Below are 6,060 nucleotides of genomic sequence, written 5' to 3' on the forward strand. Positions count from 1 at the left end.
ATATATATGCACATATATGTCTGAATCATGTATGTCTACTTGTTTTTGTACAATAAAAAAAAAAATACACATACACGAAAGCCTGCACATAGCCATAGAGCAAAGATCTGCATGCCTATTTACAAATACATGGTATCCATTTGTGTACAGGAATAAATAACAAATCGAACTGTAGCAATACATAGAGAAAAGATGGAAAGCTTGTTACATAAATGTAGTGAGATTGCAGACAGGCTCTTCCCTCCAGGCACACACAGGGCTCAGCTTGTTACTGTACCAGCAGCACCAGGCATTGCCTATACAGTATGCAGCAATAGACACAAGGCTCCTGTGCAGCCATAGGTTCCAGACCAGCAGACATGATCAGTGACAGGTACACATCGTGCCATGCACCTGGCAGTGAAAACCCCCCCAAACCTCCATGCAGCATGCTGTACAACGTCCCCCTCTATTGATGTGACATCTGCAGACAGCCAGCAGGCTGACACTGGAACAAAAGCCTGCCCTTGCCTTTTGTTTTGGTGTAAAACGTGACTGCAGAAGGCAGAGGGGATCCAGGAAAGGTACCTGATCCCTGCAGAGGGTCATCTAGCTGGCACCCCCAGGCAGGGGAGGTGGCACACACAGCTCTGCTCCAGGCGCAGGGGCTGGCAGGCAGCGCTGGCATGCTGCTTACCTTGCAGTGCTGGGCTCTGCACGTTGCTGGAGTGCTGGATGTGTGTGCAATGTGTGTGCAGTGTGTGTGTATGGCTGCTGCCTCCTCCTCCTTGTCCTCCTCCTCATGAGTCACTGCTGCAGATCTACTTCCCCATCATCCCCATCTCTGTGCTGCTGCTGGTACCTCCTGTGTATGGCATGCACAGCTGGGCTCTGGTAGAAGGAGACCCCCCTATGAGCTGCCACCACAATGCCACTGATGGCACCTAATGCTCTTGCCTTTCTGCGGAGCTTGGACCAGACCATTCCCATCCACTGCGCCTGGAGCCTTCCACTGCACACTTACTGTATGGCATGGCTGATCTGTTGTGCTGCACACATGTCTTGAATAAAAAATGAATTGTGTGCTGCTTTTCAGCACCCATATGTTACAGTTTAGCAGTTGGGGTTGTAAATTATCTCATTACAACAGGAATGGGACTCTGATGGGGGGGTTGCATTCATTGCCACTGTTGCCAACTGCTCCAGAATAATAGGGACACAGCAAGGTTTTCAGGATGTGAACAGTACTGGTGAAGGGCAACATGTAATAGGAGCCTGAAAGATCTCCAAACCCTCAATGGATGTCATTTGGTTTGCAAATGCAGAATTTACAATAAGCAATAGCAATTTTCAGATTTATTGTGCATGTCAGTGTTGCTGATGTCCTGCAGCCACTTCCAGCAATGGTGGCACATCATTGTTCTGGGGGTGGCAATGGCAGTGCATGTCTGGGCAATGAGTGGGCATCGCTGCCACCATATAGCCTCTGGTAGGAATGACAGGAGTAGGGCTGCAGCTAACGACGATTATTTTCATAATCGATTCGTTACCCGATTATTTTTTCAACTAATCAATTGTATAATAAAATATTCTCTCTCTCTCTCTCTCCTTTCCCAACCAACTAATCGATGATGAGAATAGTTGCCAACTATTCTCATCATCGATTATTATCGATTCGTTTGTGCAGCCCTAGACAGGAGGGTAGTCACCCCAGGAAGTGCTGGACAAGGACATTCATGGCAGGATTAGTAGGTATTTTGAGGGTAGTCACCCCAGGAAGTGCCTGGACAAGGACATGCATGGCAGGATTATTTATTAGGTATTTTGAGGGTAGTCACCCCAGGAAGTGCCTGGACAAGGACATGCATGGCAGGATTATTTATTAGGTATTTTGAGGGTAGTCACCCCAGGAAGTGCCTGGACAAGGACATTCATGGCAGGATTATAAGGTATTTTAAATATAAAAATTATATTTATTTATATTAAAAACATTTTTTTTAAATCCTGCAAAAAAATTGGCAGAATGGCAGAATCTTCAGCATCCAACACTCCTCATTGTATGTCGGGTGCCTACAACCACCGCTGCTGTTAAACCCTAAATTACATTTAATTTGCTAAAGCACTGTGTCAAACAATTGCCCTTTTTTAAAATAAAAATGCTGTTTTCACATTATTTCACATTATTGCCTCATTAGTTACATCTCAGTGCTTCTGATCACCAGCAGCCTCTTACAGCCACTTCCTCTCCACTTGCACACCAGCAGATGTTGATGGTGATAGCATGCCTGTGTAATGTGTGTTGAAACAGTCGTTGTAGTCACCAACAGAAGCCCACGACACAAGGTGACAACACAGAAGCACAATTGGTATACAGCGACAGAGCATTGTCACCCTACAACCGGATGTGCCTGAGCAACAAGGCAGTCCCCATAATGAGGCAGCCTGAGGCAGTTTTACATGTTAAAGTTTTCATTAAATTTAAGGGGTCGATTTATAAATGTTTGCCCTGCAAATATCTGTAAATGTTTGTGCTGTGCGAATATATGCACAAACAAACATTCCTTTATTTTGTTTTTTTCCTTTACAAGTGTAAATAAATTCAAATGTTCTGATTGTAATGCTGCATTAGGGTCACTAGATGGTGCTAAAGGAGCATTAGGAAATATGCATTTTTTAAATACTCACCAGCTCCATCTAGTGGCCATAATGTAATATTACACTCAGAACATATGCAAATTGTTTATAAATCAACCCCTAACAGTTGTCATATGCTTCAAAGAGAAGCATATGTAATAGGAATACATAATGTAGTTGTTTCTGATAATACAATCAAAGCTTACTTGAAAAAAATCCCTTTTATATAGTGAGCGCTGCCTTCCGTCTGCCCACCACTTCCAACAACTTCCTGGATTCCCAGTGTGCTTTGCATCTTCTCCTGCTGCTTGATGTTGTGCTATCCCCATTTCTCAAGACTACATATCCCATCACGCATTGCTTCCAGCAAGTAATAATGATTTTACATTGTTCAGACATTGAGTTGTAGTTCAGAAGGCGGGCTTTGTGAAAGAGGTGACACCAGGAAGTGCATATTCACAGGGCTGAGAAAAATGGTGTCAGTGCATTGAGGAAGTCCATCCTATGAGCATCTTCAATAAGCAAGTTTACAAACCTCTGGATCAGCGGTAGGGAACCTCAGCACTCTAGCTGTGGTGAAACTACAAGTCATACCTCTGGGTGTCATGCCTGTGGCCGTCAGAGTTTTGCAATGCCTCGTGGGATTTGTAGTTCCACAACAGCTGGAATGCCAAGATTGTCTATCCCTGTTCTAGATGGATATAGAGACAAACGGAGCAGGGTCCTCTAATCCTTTTGTGGGGCATTGTATTGCAATTGTCTCCCCAAATGTTGTAGAGCGCTATATACTAAATCCTGTATTATAATCATTATCATCATTATAGCAGTGAGATAGAACTTATGGAAATTCCATACAGAAAAACAGATTTATTTGTATTTATTATTATTATTTATTACCATAGACACCCTTTATTATATAATACTGAATTTGTGTTTTATTCTGTATGAACAAGAAAAGAAAAGAGCAAAATATATCACTGGATATAACCTGTGAACTGATACAGGTTCGAATGTTCTTGTCTTGCTGACATTTCCCCTTCAATCTTTAGAATAGTAATAAAATTGTATTTCTCTATGGAACACGTAGGACTGAAACGTGGAATGAAAATATGTAACAGCCGCAAGTTCTGACCTTCAACTCTTTTACATAATGAAGACAAAAATCTATCTACCGTGTTTCCCCGAAAATAAGACACTGTCTTATATTGTTTTTGCCCCAAAAAAACACACTAGGTCTTATTTTCAGGGGATGTCTTGTTTTTTTAATGTGCAACAACATGTACAACGATCTAAAGTTATCTGGTATCACTCCACCTGTCAGAGTAACCGGCGATATAGAGGAAGTATCGGCTAATGCGGCTCTGCTCCCTCCGCCGCCGCAGCCTTGCTTTCTACAGCGCCGGCTTCCTTTGCCATCAGGGAGAGCGGTACCAGCGGTGCAGCAGTGGGGACATCGGACAGTGGACAGCGCGGTAAAGTACAGTACCATTTACTGACACACATTACAGTACAGTACCATTACATTAAGCAGTGCCTTCAGGGGGACAGCAGTTGGTGAAGTATGGTACTGGAGTGCTCCCTGTCACTGCGCCGGCCGGAGGGAGTCCCCTGTCATCCCCTAATACAGTATGTCCCTACAGGCTGATACCATCTCTCCTGCTCTTCAAGTTCCCCCTCACATGCTACCACCAAACTAGGTCTTATTTTTGGGGTAGGTCTTATATTGCAGGAATCTTGAAAAATAGTGCAAGGTCTTACTTTCGGGGTAGGTCTTATTTTCAGGGAAACAGGGTATCTATCTATCTATCTATCTATCTATCTATCTATCTATCTATCTATCTATCCTTGTACTCGCCCAAATGCCCCGATGCCTACCTTCGATACCGGAACTTCCAGTCAGAGGGAGATCTCCTTCTGACCGGCAGTGCCGAGGCAGCATGGAGCTGGCTTCCTTTATCAATCAGGAAGCCGGGCGGCGGGTTATGACCCACCTCCCGGCTTCCTGATTGCTTGGGAAGCCGGTGTTCTATCAAAATAACACCTGCTTCACTTCCCGAGGCTGCCTGGCTTCCTGACCAATCAGGAAGCCAGGAGGCTGATCATGATGTGCCGCCCAGCTTCCTGATTAAGGCTAGGATCACAACTAGGCGATTCAGATGCTGGGCTGTTTTCGTGCGGTCATCGCGCGTCTTCGATCGCGCGACTGTTTATTGAAAGTCGTGTGATTGTCGCATAGAGATGTCTATGGGACCCAAACCGCGCCACTACCGCCCGAAAATAGCTCCTGCACCTTTTTGCGCGACAGGTGATTTCGTCCGCGTGACAAACCACAAAGGTGTGAACAGCCTCCATTGACTTCAATGTGCATCTGTGTTTTGCACGATATCGCTCGATCAAATCCTAGGTGTGCGCCTAACCTAAATAGGAAGCCGGCTTCACTTGTTGCTAGGCAGCCTGGATTCATGAACAATCAGGAAGCTGGGCAGCACCTCATGACCTACTGCCTGGCTTCCTGATTGGTTAGAAAGCCAGGCAGGCAGCCTCGTGAAAGTGAAGCCGGTGTTCCTTCGATAGAACACTGGCTTCCCAGGCAATCAGGAAGCCAGTCGACGGGTCATGATCCGCTGCCCAACTTCCTGATAATCAGGGCACACGCAGGGGCGTATCTGCCGCGAGGCAAACAAGGCGTTTGCCTCGAGCGGCAGATTCCGGCAGGGCGGCAGATGTACCGGCCCGTGGCCCGCGAGCCGGTACTTTGTGGCCGGCAGCCAGCTCACAAGTCAGGTACGCGGTCGAGGACCGCGTATCTGACTTGCGGGAGCAGCTACAAGGTCTGCATCTCTGTCGGATGCAGACCATGTAGCTACCAGAGATCCTTCACAGCCCACCTGGGACCCTGCAGAGCCCACCATAGTTCATATAGAGCCCACCACAGACCCTGTAGAGCCCACCTAAGATCACAGCCTGGTGGGGTAAATTTAGTGTGTGTGTAGGGGGGGGGCGCCCGAGTTTTGTCTTGCTTAGGGCAGCCCCAAACCTAAATACACCACTGGGCACACGGCACTGGTATTGGTATCAGCGAGTACCGAAAAAAAAATATCGGTACTTGTACTCGATCCTGAAAAACTGTCATCGTTGCATCCCTATTATCTATATATACAGTATACATAAAGACATGACTAACTGACAGAACTATGTGAAGCATTAGAATACTTTCACACACATCAATAAAATATGAGCGATAACTTCCACAAACACTGAAGACACGTCACCAACAAACACTACATTGTAGATAAGGACTGCATGGAGGAAGTATGCTATCTTGTGACAGATCTGTGATTAGCATGTTGCATGCGGAGTGTATAATCCGGGCATTACATGTCACGGGCAGGGATTCCAGATATGGAATGTTTACAGAAAGTGTCACTGCATTGTACGGCGGGACTT

At 45.7% G+C, this 6,060-nt stretch overlaps 1 protein-coding gene across 1 annotated transcript in view; it reads right to left on the bottom strand.

Annotated features, from left to right (window-relative positions):
• The window catches only part of PPP1R9A (protein phosphatase 1 regulatory subunit 9A), a 155,074-nt gene extending 154,243 nt beyond the window's left edge, over nt 1–831 (bottom strand). The window contains exon 1 of the mRNA XM_018560770.1: nt 677–831. The gene's annotated coding sequence lies outside the window, so the exon portion shown is untranslated. The remainder of the gene's footprint in view (nt 1–676) is intronic.
• Nucleotides 832–6,060: the final 5,229 nt, after the last annotated feature.

The sequence above is a fragment of the Nanorana parkeri genome, unplaced genomic scaffold, assembly GCF_000935625.1.
Source record: "Nanorana parkeri isolate BGI_ZX_2015 unplaced genomic scaffold, ASM93562v1 scaffold477, whole genome shotgun sequence".
In the NCBI taxonomy this organism is placed as follows: Eukaryota; Metazoa; Chordata; class Amphibia; order Anura; family Dicroglossidae; genus Nanorana; species Nanorana parkeri.